The following is a 15,296-nucleotide window of genomic DNA, read 5'->3' on the forward strand; positions in this document are numbered from 1 at the left end:
AGGACTTATTTAAGGCACTGTGGTCCAGCATGGGAAGATGGGAGAAGTAGCAACTTGAGGAAGCCTTCTGCATAAGCAATAGAAGCAACAGAAATGATTGCTGCTTGTAGGTAGTACTGGTCCTCTCTACATATACCTATAATTATATAAACGCAAATGAACACACACATCCTTATGAAGATGGGTTATGTGATAATAAAAGCCACCAATATTTAAAGCAATGGCTCATCTTATTTTTTAATATCTGAGCAGTACATCTTTACAATCGAGGAAATGCTCAAAGAATAACGGAGATATATTTATATACATTGATGTCTAATTCTTTACATTTCAGATTACCTTCTTCACAAATCCACGGTAACTGCAAAGGGCAAAGAGTAACTTTGGAGTTCAGCAAGTAACATGCTACTCAATTGAGCAGAGTGAACATTATCAATAAAGAAGCAAGACAAAATTATGGAAGTTTGGCACATTTAATTGTCTTCCTTATAGTTTGATACTTTTAAGATATATATTTACTTATTAAAGTAAAGACTGGCATTAAAAATTCAAGGAAGAAAAACTAGTTTTATAATCCTTTTATACAAAATTTAAAATCTTTCAGCAAATAGTTTCAGGGAGACTAAGAATTGCATTCCTATGGAGCTTTCCATGGTACTGACTACTACTCTGAATCGCAAGTCTCTTTAAAGTTGGAGGCCTTTTTCCATAATGATTTCCATTCCTACATAAACCCTGTTCTGTTGACTTTCACTGTAACATCAGTGACCTAGACTGATCCATTTTCTCCAATTTCACAATGAAACATACAAGACAGCAAACGTCAATGACTTTAACACCTTAGATTTTTTTATTTAAATTTTATTGTAAAGGTGATGTACAGAAGGGTTACAGTTACATACCTAAGGTAATGAATACATTTTTTTCTAAACAGTGTTACCCCTCCCTGATTTTCTCCCATTTCCTCCCCAACTACTCTTCCCCCTAGTTGTAAAGTTCATTTTCAACTTAGTGTCTTGTGGAGCACATGGGCAGCAAAGATGGCTCTGGGAGGGGGTTGAGTGGGCAGAGCCTAATTTACTGTAGAGCACGTGGCCAGCCAAGATGGCTCTGGGAGGGAATAGGGTGGGCAGACCCCAATTGATCTTCTGATCAGTACCTAACCAGCCCGTGAAGGCTCTGGTGAATGATAGGGTGTGACCTTGACAGTGATTGGTTCCTCTTCCTCCCTTACCATACCACCCACCCTTTTCGTCTTTAAAAGAGGCTGCTGCTCTCCGTTAAAAAACGAGTTTTCTACCTGCTGGATTTGGCTCTCTGCTGTGTCTGATTGTCTCCTGGGCTGAGGGAGGCTAGAGAAAGGGTGAGCGCAGACTTACCTTTCCTCGGACCCCGTCTTTTGTGGGACTGTCTTTTGTGGGACTGTCTTTTGTGGGACTGAGGAAGACCCAACATCGTCTAGAGAGTATTACTGTTGAATTAATTCACCCTTTATCCCACTTTTTTTGTGATTCCCCTTCTCTTCCCCAAATCAGATAAATATATATACAAGATAAAGGGTACAGAAAACAAAAACAGTAACAACAACAGGGAATAAACCAAAGTGGGGGGAAAGGAAGAAATAACTGAAATAGTGCAATAGAAAAAAAAAAAAAAACCTTGTTTCTATTTGTTATCTGTCTATAAATTTACAAGTTAATCTCATGGATAGTAAAAGACAAATAATTACATTTGGACATGATTAATTAAGCAGCAATCTAATGCATCTCACAGTGAGAACAAAGGGTGATATTCTTAGGAGAGGATCACAACTTAGACTTTTTTTAATCCTCTCTTTGACTCAAAATAGTAACCAAAATTGTATGCATTGAGGTTGACTAGTTTAACAATTGGGGGTTTATAAAGATTATTCCTGATTTCAACTCTCTTCTATATACTATGTGAATATTGGCTACTTGATGTTTTAATTACTCAGTTGTAAAAAATAAGTAACTGATTTTATTTGCCTATATAAATTTAAAAATCAAATAATTGGTTTTGTTCAAAGTAGAAAAAATATCATACATGAATTTGACATTATAAGCAATATTAAAAACTATATTTAGATATATATTATGTTAAGGCTGTGAAGTCTACTATAGAAATATCAAACCATATGCCATGATGCATCTTTTTGGCATGTATAGAAAAAAATCCAGACTCTAATGATAAACACTACAATTGGGGGAAATTGCGAAGACTTGAGAGACTCTGTTTATTTTATTTTATTTTTCCAGGAAAAGGAGAGTTTACCTTCAAAGAGTTTTAATTCTTTCTGACATAATAAATGCCTTCATGGCAAAATTCAAACTTATTGTCAAAGGTCATCTAAGTAAAACTTGATTTGCTCAATAATTTTATTACTAATAGCACATGTCTTCACATAGACAAATAATGTTCAAAATTTTATCATACTCTTAACTAAGGTGTGATTTCTGAAAATGTAATGCATATAAAGTATCATGTACAAGTCTTATGGACATATTCTATGTGAGGATTTAATCCTTAGGGGAAAAAATTGTACTCAGTGTCATAATAGGAAAAAATATTATGGGAAATTAATGTGTAATTCTGATATTGGTCATATTCTATGCATTATGGATTATGTCTGGGTTTAATTAAAAATTTAAGTGAGAAAGGAAGATTTTATAAGGCAGACATTCTCTATGACCATGACAAAGCAAATGTCTTTGATGCTTAGGATTTCTTCTGCTCCAAAGTGTTTTGTGGATGTTAAGATTTTGTATCTGTGCTTTGTGTTGTACTTATAAATTGCTTATATTTTAAAAATGTATATCAGATGATACTATTTAAATCTTATTATTACTGAAGGTGTTATGTCAGGGTGCTTTTAGTAAGTTTACAGAGATGTAAATTTGCTTTAAAATGTTTAAATAGCTATTAAAATTATAAAACTATAGAATTCTAAAATAAGGTATAAATAAATATAAAAAATTAGTAAAATAAGCAGCCATGTATCTACTCCCTTAAAAAGGACATCATCAATTAATATGAAGATTCATGCATTTTACCTGTATTGTATTTCTTCCTTAATCACTTTCTCAAAAATACACTGTCCAAAACACAATTTTGGATTTTGTTTGCAATATTAAATACAATTAAGTTTATATGTTAATAAGTGGAAAATATTTACTATGATAGTATGTAATTATATTAAAGAAAACATGCATATGTATATATGTGCGTATTTGTATTTATATGAATATATATATACTTATACATGTAAGTACATATGTATACTTACAAATGTATGTGCACTTTCACAATATATTCTGTGATTACTCCAAAATATCTTTCTGCAAAAAATAGATTGTTATCCAACAATCAGTAATTCATTCATTTATAATTTGATCAAATATTCAATTTATCTATTCATATGTAATTGCTTTTATGGTGATTTTCAGATTTTTTTCTATTATACATAATAAATAGAATGGGAGATAATTGTCTGTACTTTTCTTGTTTAATATGTGAAAGTGTATCTTTAATATATGCAATTACAGAAAATGATGGTTTCTAAGGCTTAGTTTAACTATTTTCCAAAATTTAGATTTGTTTTTTCGAAGTGTTTTCAGAAACCAATTTTAACTACAAACCAAAAGGGTGTAAGTCTTCACAAAGTTGACAGCATTTGGTTTTGTCAGATTATTAAATTTTGTCAATCTGGATGTGAATTGCCATCTCATTATGTTTTTAATTTACATTTAATTTGCATTTCTCTGAGGAGCTGCCAAGCAGAAGTCACAGACTTGGAAGAGGCAACAGACACAGCTGCGGCTGGAGTAAAACCTCAATGTAGAAAGAAAGTTAAAACATCCTAGACTCTTCACTCCTCACAGCCTCCAGCCTTCTATGTGTCTTTCATTGGAAAATACTACTTGGACATCTGGAATAAAGTCAGCATGTATAACCACCTGAAACTCAATGCTGAGCAGCAAAAGGAGATAAACTTGAATTGAAAAATGAAAATAGTTAACTTTATTATATCTAAATTGTTTGTTTTTTATATATTTTTTATTGTGAAAATACTGTACAGAGGGGTTACAATTACATGGACAAGATAATGAGTACATTTCTTATCAAGCATTGTAGCCTCCTCCTTTGTTTCCCCATCCCATCCCTTCCCATTCTCCCCCCCACCCAGCACCCTCCACCAAATCATCCTTCCCCTTTTCCCCCTCTCACCAAAGTTATAAAGTTCGTTTTACGACATAACGAATTGAACATCTCATTGTTGCAATGGGTCCACCTATAACCCTATTTAAAGGATTTGCTTTTTCCCTTCCCCTCCACAAATTATACCAACAGAAAACAGGTTATACCCTGGGGGAGGGACATACAAAGCAACAAAGAAATCATCTTATGAATATGTTAGAAACAATTGCATGAAAGAAAAATACATTTGAATACAGATCTTAGGGTTCATTTTCCTAATATCAACTTATCTGAACTTTTCTGCTTGACTCAGACATATACTAGCTATTGCAAATAAGGGAAACCATGGGACCTATGTTTCTTTGGGCCTGGCTTACTTCACTTAATATAATTTTTTCCAACCTCATTCTTCAAGGAAATAGAAGAGGCAACCCAAAAATTCATATGGAACAATAAAAGACACCAAACAGCAAAAACAATCCTCAACAGAAAGAAGAGTGCTGGAGGAATATCAATACCAAATTTCAAACTCTACTACAAAGCCATAGTAATCAAAACAGCTGGGTATTGGCACAAAAACAGACCTCAGGATCAATGGAATAGAATTGAAAACCCAGAAATGAACCTACAGACCTATAGCCATCTAATCTTCAATAAGGGAGCTAAAAAAAATAGAATGGAAGAAAGACAGCCTCTTCAGTAAATGGTGCTGGCAAAATTGGTTAACTACTTGTAGAAAACTAAAGATAGATCCTTATATATCATCCTGCACCAGAATCAATTTCAAATGGATCAAAGACCTCGGAGTAAAAGCAGACACTCTGAGAACTACAGGATGGAATAGGAGAGACCCTAGGTCTCCTTGCCGCAGGCCGAAATTTTCTTAATAGAGACCCAGAAACACAACAAATCAAAGAAAGGTTGGACAAATGGGATTGCATGAAGTTGCAGAGCTTCTGCATGGCAAAGGACATAGCTAGCAAGATCAATAGAAAGCCCACGGATTGGGAGAAAATCTTCACTAGCCATAAAACAGACAAGGATCTCATATCTAAAATATACCTAGAACTCAAAAAATTATATCCCCCAACAGCAAATCTTCAAAGAAACATCTGCCCAATAAATAAGTGGGCTAAAGACTTAAAGAGAAACTTCTCTGAAGAAGAAAGAAGGATGGCCAATAGACACATGAAGAAATGTTCAACCTCCCTAGCCATAAAAGAAATGCAAATCAAAACAACATTGAGATACCACCTTACCTCACCTAGAATGGCTATAATCAAGAACTCTAATAACAACAGATGCTGGAGGGGATGTGGACAGAAGGGAACCTTACTGCATTGTTGGTGGGAGTGTAAACTTGTTCAACCACTTTGGAAAGCAGTATGGAGGTTCCTCAAAAGACTCCACATAGAGCTCCCCTATGACCCAGCAATCCCACTTTGGGGCATTTACCCAAATGATCACAAACAAGACCACACTAAAGCTACCAGCACGACTATGTTTATTGCAGCATTATGGAACCAACCCAGATGCCCCTCAGTAGATGAATGGGTCAAGAAAATGCGATATATATACACAATGGAATTCTATGCCTCCATCAGAAAGAATGACATTGCCCCATTTGTTAGGAAATGGAAAGACTTGGAAAAAAATTATATTAAGTGAACTAAATTGTTAATTGAACAACGAAAAGAACACTTCTACTCTGTTTATATATTTTGCTAATATTTTACATTAGAGAAAACTTAGAACACAATCAGGTGCCAGTAGCTTACACCTTTAAACCTAGGAGGCAGAGATTTTAAGGCTCACATTTTGAAGCCTGTTCTGTCAGGAAAGTTCTTGCTACTCTTCTCTGCAATTAACCACGGGAAAACTAGAAGTGGAGCTGTGAGCTCAAAGCACTAGCCTTGACCCCATAACAGAAAGAAAGAAAGAAAGAAAGAAAAAAAGAAAGAAAGAAAGAAAGAAAGAATCTTTTAATTAAGAAATAACAATAAACATAAAACATGTGAATCAATTAATCATCATGACTCACATATCTTTTACATTGTTCTGTCGTGATTTTAGAATTAAATTAGTAAATATAGTTGGACGTTTTAAAGAAAAATTAGTTAGAGCTGAAAGTTGAGGTGCTTTATATAATTTTTCTGTCTTTCCTGGTTTGAATAAAATCTGGATTAATAAGGGTTTTTCACAGAACAAAGGATGGTGAATACATGTATCAATATCTATGCCTATATTGTATTCACACATACGTATATACAGAGATAATTGGATAAGTGCTATTCAAATTTGATATCTATTTGGTTCATTTTGCCAGTTATTAATTGGTTTATATTCTCTTTATGTTTTTAATCTTTTTTTTAGTCCTTTATATATATTGAATACCAATTCCCTTTTGGGTGAATAGCTGGCAAATATTTTCTCTCATTCTTTAGGCCATCACACCACATTTATAAATTTGAAAGAATTGCATTTTTCAGTTTTTGTAATTATTTTTTGATCTATTGGATTCCTATGCAGGAAGTCATTGCTGATGCCTAAATCTTGAAATGTTTCCCTTACTATTTCTCTTGTATTTTCTGTTTAAAGTCTCACATTAAGATTTTTGTTTCATTTTTTAATTGATTTTTTACGGAGGCTTGAGAAACTAGTTTTTTTTTTGTTATTTACATGTGGATATTCAGTTTTGCCAGCACCATTTTAAAAGAGGCTGTCACTCATCTAATATATTTTTGTACATTTATCGAGAACTATGTTGTTAATGCTGTCTTGATTTATTTCTTCTATTCCAATAGCTTGTGTCGGTTTTTGGTGACAGTGCCACACTGTTTTGTTACCTTGCCTGTTTGTTATAGTTTGAAATTAGATATTGTGTTATATGCCGCATTGATATATTTATTGAGGATTGCTATCAATTTTTAGTATTTTATTTAAGTTAATTATCACATGAATTTTACAACTGTATGTCTACTTCTGAAGAATGTTATTGGAACGTTAGATTATTTGGTAATATGGTCATTGTATTAATATAATTTCTGTGGATCTATAAACACGAGGGGTGTTTTTCTTTTTCTTCCAATGTTTTCAGTTTATTTCCTCAGTGTGTACTATTTTGTTGGATAAGCTAATCTATTTTAATATGATCCATTTCCTAATTTATTTCTAAGCATGTTCAGAATTAATATCTAAAAAGCTACTATGTTAACAATAGTGTAGAGTTAATATACAGAGAGGTTACAGTTACACAATTCAAATAATGAGTACATTTACTTTTGAACAGTGTTAACTCTCCCTCATGTTCTCCAAGTTTTTCCTCTCCCAAGTCCCCTCCCTCCCAAGTTGTAAAGTTCATTTCCAATATAGTATCTAGTGGGTTTCACTATTGAATTCGTTCACCTTTCATCATACTGTTTCTGTACTTTCCCTCCACCTCCCCAAATCAGGTAAACATATACAAGACAAAGGGTACAGAAATCAAAAACAGTGACAGAAGAAATAAACAAAGAAAAAGGAAAGGAAAAGAAAGAAAGAGAAAAACAGAAAGAAAGAAAGAGAAAAAGAAAGACAGAAAGAGATCAAGAAAGAAAGAAAGACCAGTATAAGAAACCTCATACTTCCATTTCTAGGAGTTCATTTCAATAAACATCATTTTATATGATCGTATGCACGTGGCTTTGTAAAATAATCTTTAAGTAGTTGTAGAAAGAGTTGCCATTACAATGAGAAGTACAAGTTGTCATGTCCAAAACGAGCTTTACAACGTCGGTGGGGGGGGGGGAGAAGGGGGGGAAAGGAGAAGGATTGGGATTGGGGGGGAGGGGGGAGGCTGGGAAGGGATGTGAAGGGTAAACAAAGGAGGAGGCTGCAATGCTTGGTCAGAAATGTACGCATTATCCTGCCCATGTAATTGTAACTCCTCTGTACAGCATGTTCACAAATAAAATAAAATTTAAAAAAAAAAACCAAAAAAAGAAAGAAAGAGTTGCCATTTACCAAAGCAGTTTATGAATTCAATGCACTTAATCAATATCACCCCTTTCAATATTCTTGCCTCTACCTTCCAACCTACTCCTTCCCTTGATTTCTTCTTAATATATACCTTAGAAAATTGAGCAAGTAATTTATATTTGTTGATTTTGTATCCTACTGTTTGCAGAAATTGCTTACCACACCTATCAGTTTTCTGACAGTCTCTAGAGTATTTTAACTAGAGCAACATATCTGCAAGTGAAGATTATTTATATTTCTTTGAGTTCTTTCTCTTTCCCTATTACCTAAGAATTCAAGCAGTGTATTAAATAACTAGAAATAATTCAAGTAGCATATTCAAGATGAACAGAAAGAGTAGAATACTGTTCTCATTCCTGGTTATAGAGAAAACACTTTGAGATTTTTCCTATTCAATATTTTGTTAGTTATCAATGTGTCAAAAGTAGCTTTTGCTATTATATAAAAGGATTACCTGTTTGTAGTTTTTTCAGGGAATTATTTTTATCTCCAAGAGATATTGAAATTTCTCAAACACCTTTTCTTCATGAATTTTTCGTTAATTCTATTCAGTTCCTATGTTAATGCTGACTTTTGTGTATTGAACATGTTAAGGAATTAAACCAACTACATCAAGTTTATGATCATTTTTATTACTTTTGCACTATAAATATTACCCATTCTTTCAATATGATACCCATACCATACTACTTTTGAATTATTTATTATATTGTTTTCTCTCCTTAGCCTGCTAGACTTTTTTTTTTTTCTGGAAATACCCTATGCTTTAAATTCTTGGGAAATTTTGCAGCAGAGTAAGAACAGATAACAAGAATATGAACTCCATTACTGATCTAAACTTTATTGATACTAATGAATGGTACCTGATACTGTTCAATTAAGTTAATGACATATTTTTATTAATCACTGATTTCCTAAGTATTGAAATTGTTCCTACAGTTAAAAAATAAATGTGTTATAAAATATTTACAGAGAGGGTAGCTTATTCATATATTAAACAGTCCTATCATTCAGCAAAATGAATTATCTTGTTTAATAATAAAATTTAAAATTTTTATTGGATGAAAATTATTCAGTACTAAGAAAGGATTCAATACATAAATTTTTAAATGATTTCAGAATATTTGTAAACTTGGTCAATTGTAGTCAAATGTCAGGTTTGATATTTGAGATTTTGTTTTACACTTCATGTATAGAAATATATGAGTGCTGAGGGAATGTACTCTGGAAATTAAACCATTTTCCTACCTGCTACAAGTTGCTGTAGAACCAAAGTAGGGTTCTTCAGACTAGAGCCTCTTCCCCAGTAACTCCACTTTATTCCATACCCAGGGAGGAAGATATTGCAAACAAAATACATTTATTAAGACCACCTACGGTCTACCTAAACAGGAGAGACTGAATGAAGATAAAAATGAACAGTGTTGAAATCATGATCAGCATCATTTCTTGCCACTAGCGGACATGAAACATGCTACTTAGTTACTTTCAGCTGGATTTTTCTTAGAACTTGGTGATGAAGGGTAAGTAAATAATTTTTAGATATATCTTTAAACCCTAAACTATCACCATTTCTTTATTTTTAGTTTTAATGTTGTACGTGTTTTCATTGGTCAAGTTTTAGTCCACACTTGAAACCAAATAAATGTTTCTGCTTCTGAAAAAATGTCTAGGAAAAGATGTTTTCAGAAAATTTAGAAAATATTTACCGTGTATCAAGTACCAGCTTTTTGTCGGTTATGGGGCTTGGGCTCTGGGCACACTGTTCCTCAGCTCTTTAGCTCAAAACTAGTGCTCTACCATTTGAGCCACAACTCCACTTCCAGTTTTCTGAATGGTTTGTTGGAGTTAAGACTCTCACGACTTTTTCTGCCCGGGCTGGCTTTGAACCATGATTCTCAGATCTCAGCCTCCTGAATAGCTAGGATTACAAGCATGAGCCTCAGGCGCCCAACTAGTCAAGTACCAGCTTTTTACAATTAATGCTTGAGTTACATCAAATGCATTAATCCTCCTCTTAAAATAGTCTTGGTACAAAGTAACAGAGCAAAATGTAGTATAATAAATGCAATAATTCTAAAGTTACAGAATGTGTACCATAGAATAACATTTATCATGACCAATTCATTGAGGAAAATATGCAAAAAGACAAGTACATACCTTAATACTTTTTAGTTTTTATATTCTACATATTCATAAGATGTTCTTAAAAATATAGCCAAACTACAAACTATTTAGACTTAAGTGGGTTTGTAAGTCAACTAAGTATCTCACTATAATTCTTAAATTATAAAACAATAATTATATGGAAATCATAACTTTGAATATCTTTTGATAAATGTGTCTTAGTTCATAAAAAACTAATATAGTGAATAATACAGAAACAGAGATACATAATTAAAGAAGTTGTACAATATGGAAGAAGTTTATTTTCAAGCGTTCTTTTCACTGTTACATATGCCCTGTTCAAAAAAAAAGAAAAAGAAAAAGAAAGAAAAAAAATAAAAGCTTGCAGCAAAAGAATTATACGCATTAAAAAAATTGTACTGGTAGGATAGAAGCTATTAGATCATAATGTCCATAATTTTGTGAACATAGAAATGTTTCATATACCATTACCTACTTCTTTGTCTGGTCTACCTGAGTGGCTAAAGCAAAAGGGCTTTTACTATGTCCCTTAGGAAACAATTCTTCCACCTAATAGACCTAACTATGCTGCCTTTTCTCTCATAGTCACTCACAAATTTCCCATACTCAATTTGATCCCATTACTTATAGTTATTTTCTCTTGACTAACCTGAAATTTGTTTCTTCCTCCTCCTGCTCCCCACTTTTTTTGCCCTACATATGCTTTCAAATGCTTTAATTTCCCATTAGTCTTTTCACCCAATTAAATGGATACTATCTTTTCCTCTCTGCCCATTAATCATTTCATTTTGACCCTTAATCATTTTTATTGTTCTTTCCTGATGTTTCATTGGTTCATATTCTTCTTTTCATTTTGGAAAATCTACATTTCTCCTCTATCTTGTGGGCAATTTTGTAAGACATTTAACTGGCCTTATTTTGTCCAGTCTAATCTTCCTTCCCAGAGCTCATTCTTTTATGTCATACTCCTTAACACTTATGCCTAGGTTTCACATTTTTAATTATATAATTACCCATATACTCTGTAGGATTTCTTCACTGATGGTGCATTTTTCATAAGTTTTTTTCATAATAGAATGAACTGCTTTTATTCCTTTCATGCCCCCTAGCTCATGTTGAACATTCACACACACACACACACACACACAGTTAATTTTACTTAATTAATTTACTTAATTTTAAGCTGGACAGACAATTATCTTACATATGCTCTAGTAAAAATATCATCGTATATGTTGAAGAATAGAGCAGATTTGCCTGTGTAAATTCTGTCTGCACCACTAATCACCTCTCTAAATATACTTAGGTTTTCCAATTTACAACAATTTCAATGAAAGCTTAAACATACTTGGCCACAATATGTATTATTGCACATATGATCGATCATTGCTACTTTAAAATTAGAGATCCATTTCATTTGATGGAGATTATTTCCACATGAAACACAAATCTTTGTAAATATCCTGAAAACAAAACTCAACAAAGTCATTACATCTAATCAGATAAAACATTTTAGCTATCAGAGGAGAGCTCAGAGTTTATAAGGATAAAGAGATATACAGTGATAGATTAATGTAGGCTGAGAGGCAACATAGACCCAGAAATATCCTCGCACAAAAAGAAAAGATCATGGCCCTGGGTGTACTTTTTTGATAGAGGAAGCCTAAACTGCCCATAAATAAGGACAGGTTTGAAGAGGGGTGGAGGCTGAGCAGAGTGCTGAAAAGATGTCTAAACAAAAAATGTCTACTTGCCTTTAGCATATGCTTTGCTTAAATAAATAATTTGCCATTTTCTAGAGGCTCAGAAATTTCTATACATTTGTACAAGGAAAAATATCAAAGAACCTAGAACCTGAATCCTTGTGTGTGTGTGTGTGTGTGTGTGTGTGTGTGTGTGTGTGTGTTTCTATGATTTAACTTCCATATTCAGTAAGTGATAACCTTCTGACTATAAATGGTCTAAGTGCCAGAAAGCTCAATCTGAAACAGAATGAAATATAAACTGTATCCTTTCTGATTCACATAATGAAATGGAACTCTGATTTTTCCTGTGGTGTTACAGCAACTCATTCTACATAAAATGGAAATCTTACTATGGAAAACCACGAACTGGATAGAAGAAATATTTACAATCATGGAATTTTAAGAAAGTAATTTACTTTTAGTGATCAATGATTTATTTCTGCAACCACACAAATGAGAGATAATGTGACTCGGTATATTTGATTCAAAATACTGTAACTGAATTGTACAATTACCACACAACTATAGAGTCTTAATTTTATTTATATTCTGAAAAGTTAGTTTTCAAAATTCAATAAGCAATTCCATATTCCTAAGATTTATAATAATGGTAAGAGAAATCCAAGATTTCATGTTTATATATCTTCTTTATAGATAAATAGTTTCTATACCAAAGAAAAGAGTAGTCTTCTGATGTTTGTACCTTCATACAATGTGGTTTTCAGGTTGTACTTGCCCATGAAGTGTTAATCAGGTTGTATTAGCCCATGAAGTATTAATCTCTGCATTGAACTGAAATTAATGACTGATTTCCAACTCACCCTGATGTACATCCTATTTTTGTGAGATATATGACCACATGACTTTGTATACATTTGTTCAAATTCTACTCAGTTTTCAATTAGTAATATATAAATATAAAACATTGAAAATGAAATATTTATTTAGCTGAATCTGCTAAAAATACATATAAAATTTTGTAACACAAGCAAAAGTAATTTGGGGATTATATTTTAAGAAGATTTGTCATATACTGGTTGAATGAGTTGCATGTATTTCTAGCACATCATTCTATTTTATCTTCTGGTTGCTTTAAAATTTGTTTTTAATTATTTACTCCTTATGTTATACTACCTCTACTACTTCATCTATCTTGAAGAGGCTTTCATTTTCTGAGTTTCATGGGACATTTAGTGAGTCTAATTGGTGCATATTTCTATAATTAGGTAAACTTGATATTCATAGCAATTATCAATTAGAATGGAAGTTAGTTTTATTTTTATATCTTAAGTCTGATTATATAAAACTTCTTGAATTTTAAGCAGATATTTAATATAGTCTGTAAAATTATTAAACTCAAGTTAGTTGATGTATCATGTCTCTACAGTTGATTCAATTTAATATAGTATTTCTGTAGCTCTTGTTTTATTTAAATTTTACAATACTACGTCTTGAACTCAGGATCATTGGCTCTTTTTGCTCTTGTTCTATTTTTATACTGGTTAATTAGAAATAGACTTTCATGTACTTTTCTGTCCAATTTGGTTTTAATCTTCTTAGTTCTCAGCCTTGTGGGTAACAGGAATTATAGTTGTAAGACACGGTTATCTAAGTAGGTAGTGTCCTTTTATTAAAGATTCCAAGTGAATTTTTCAAATACCTCAATTTGTCAAATGGTTCAAAAGGGAAATTAAGACTACACTTACATCATGAAATTTGTCTTTATAGCTATACAGATAAGACTTCAGAAACAAATATGATAACTCCATGCAGGATTATTTTGGATAATAGAATCAAGTTTTTCTACTCAAGAACTAATCAGATCCAACCCTGGTAATTTTCTGAGATCAGAGGAGATCTAGGGGACTTCCAGGAGACATTCATATATATTATGTATACACATACACATATGTATACATATATACATCTATATATACATATATGTATATATAGACTATATATACATATATACGGGAGATAGACAAAGCTAAATACCAATTATATTATTTATATGAATACTCTAACTTTGTCAAACTCAGAAGCAGAGTAAAAGTGAGATGGGAGTATGGAGAAACTGAAAAGATATAAAGAAAATGCTATCAAATTTCAGCCATGTCAAATAAAACAGTCCTAGAAATCTTCTATTCAGTATAACACTTAAGGTTAAAAATTCTATGGTATGTTTAGAAATTTCTTAAGAGAATATGCCTCCTGTTAAATTACTTTTATTACCAATTCAAATACACAGACAAGAGTAGTAAAGAAGTACAACAAGAAAAAGTGTTTAAGGTAATGGATTTATTTACCACACAGATAGTGTTGATGTTTTTTTATGTGTGTATACTTACCATTTGTATAAAACTTGTAAGTACAGCATTCAATATATCAATTTCCCATAATGTGCCTTTTAACTGATTCTATTTTCTTTAATTCCACACTAAGAATTCCTGTAATCTTCGGGTGCTTATCATGATAAAATTTTATTTCATCATTACCTTAATGTCTATATCTGCAGCTTTGTGCAATGTCTATGTAAACCCAAGCCTAATAATCTGGTAGTCACCATAAGAAACAAGACCAGTTACATGCTGCTTCTTTAAAAATTCTACCACAACCTTATGGATCATTCACACATGGTTGTGTAGCCTTCTTGAAAGGAGAAATCATAAAGAGGGGAAAGTGACATTTTTTTAAACCTTTCCAAATTCTCTTATTCAAGTATCTTTATTTTGTTACCTTCCATACAAAAGACATGCACTCATTACCTTAGTTATGTAACTGTAGTCCTTCTGTATTTAAAAAAAAATCTTCCACACAAGAAAGTAAACAACAGAGTTAAGAGACAGCCTAAAAATTACTAAGTACACAGGCATAAAGAAAGACAGTAATTCAGAAATTTAGTATTTTATAATTTGTGGAGGAGATGGGGAAAAACAAGTCGTTTAAGGATACAGGTGGCCCCGTTGAAACAATGAGAAGTACAAGTTGTCATGTCGAAAACTTTACAACTTTGGTGCGGGCGAGGGGGCGTGGTGGGGGGATGGATTGGGTGGGGGAGCGGGAGGGGAAGGAGGGGGAGGCTGGGAAGGGATGTGAAGGGTAAACAAAGGAGGAGGCTGCAATGCTTGATAAGAAATGTACTCATTATCTTGCCCATGTAATTGTAACCCC

This window comes from Dipodomys ordii, unplaced genomic scaffold (assembly GCF_000151885.1).
Source record: "Dipodomys ordii isolate 6190 unplaced genomic scaffold, Dord_2.0 Scaffold199, whole genome shotgun sequence".
Classification (NCBI taxonomy): Eukaryota; Metazoa; Chordata; class Mammalia; order Rodentia; family Heteromyidae; genus Dipodomys; species Dipodomys ordii.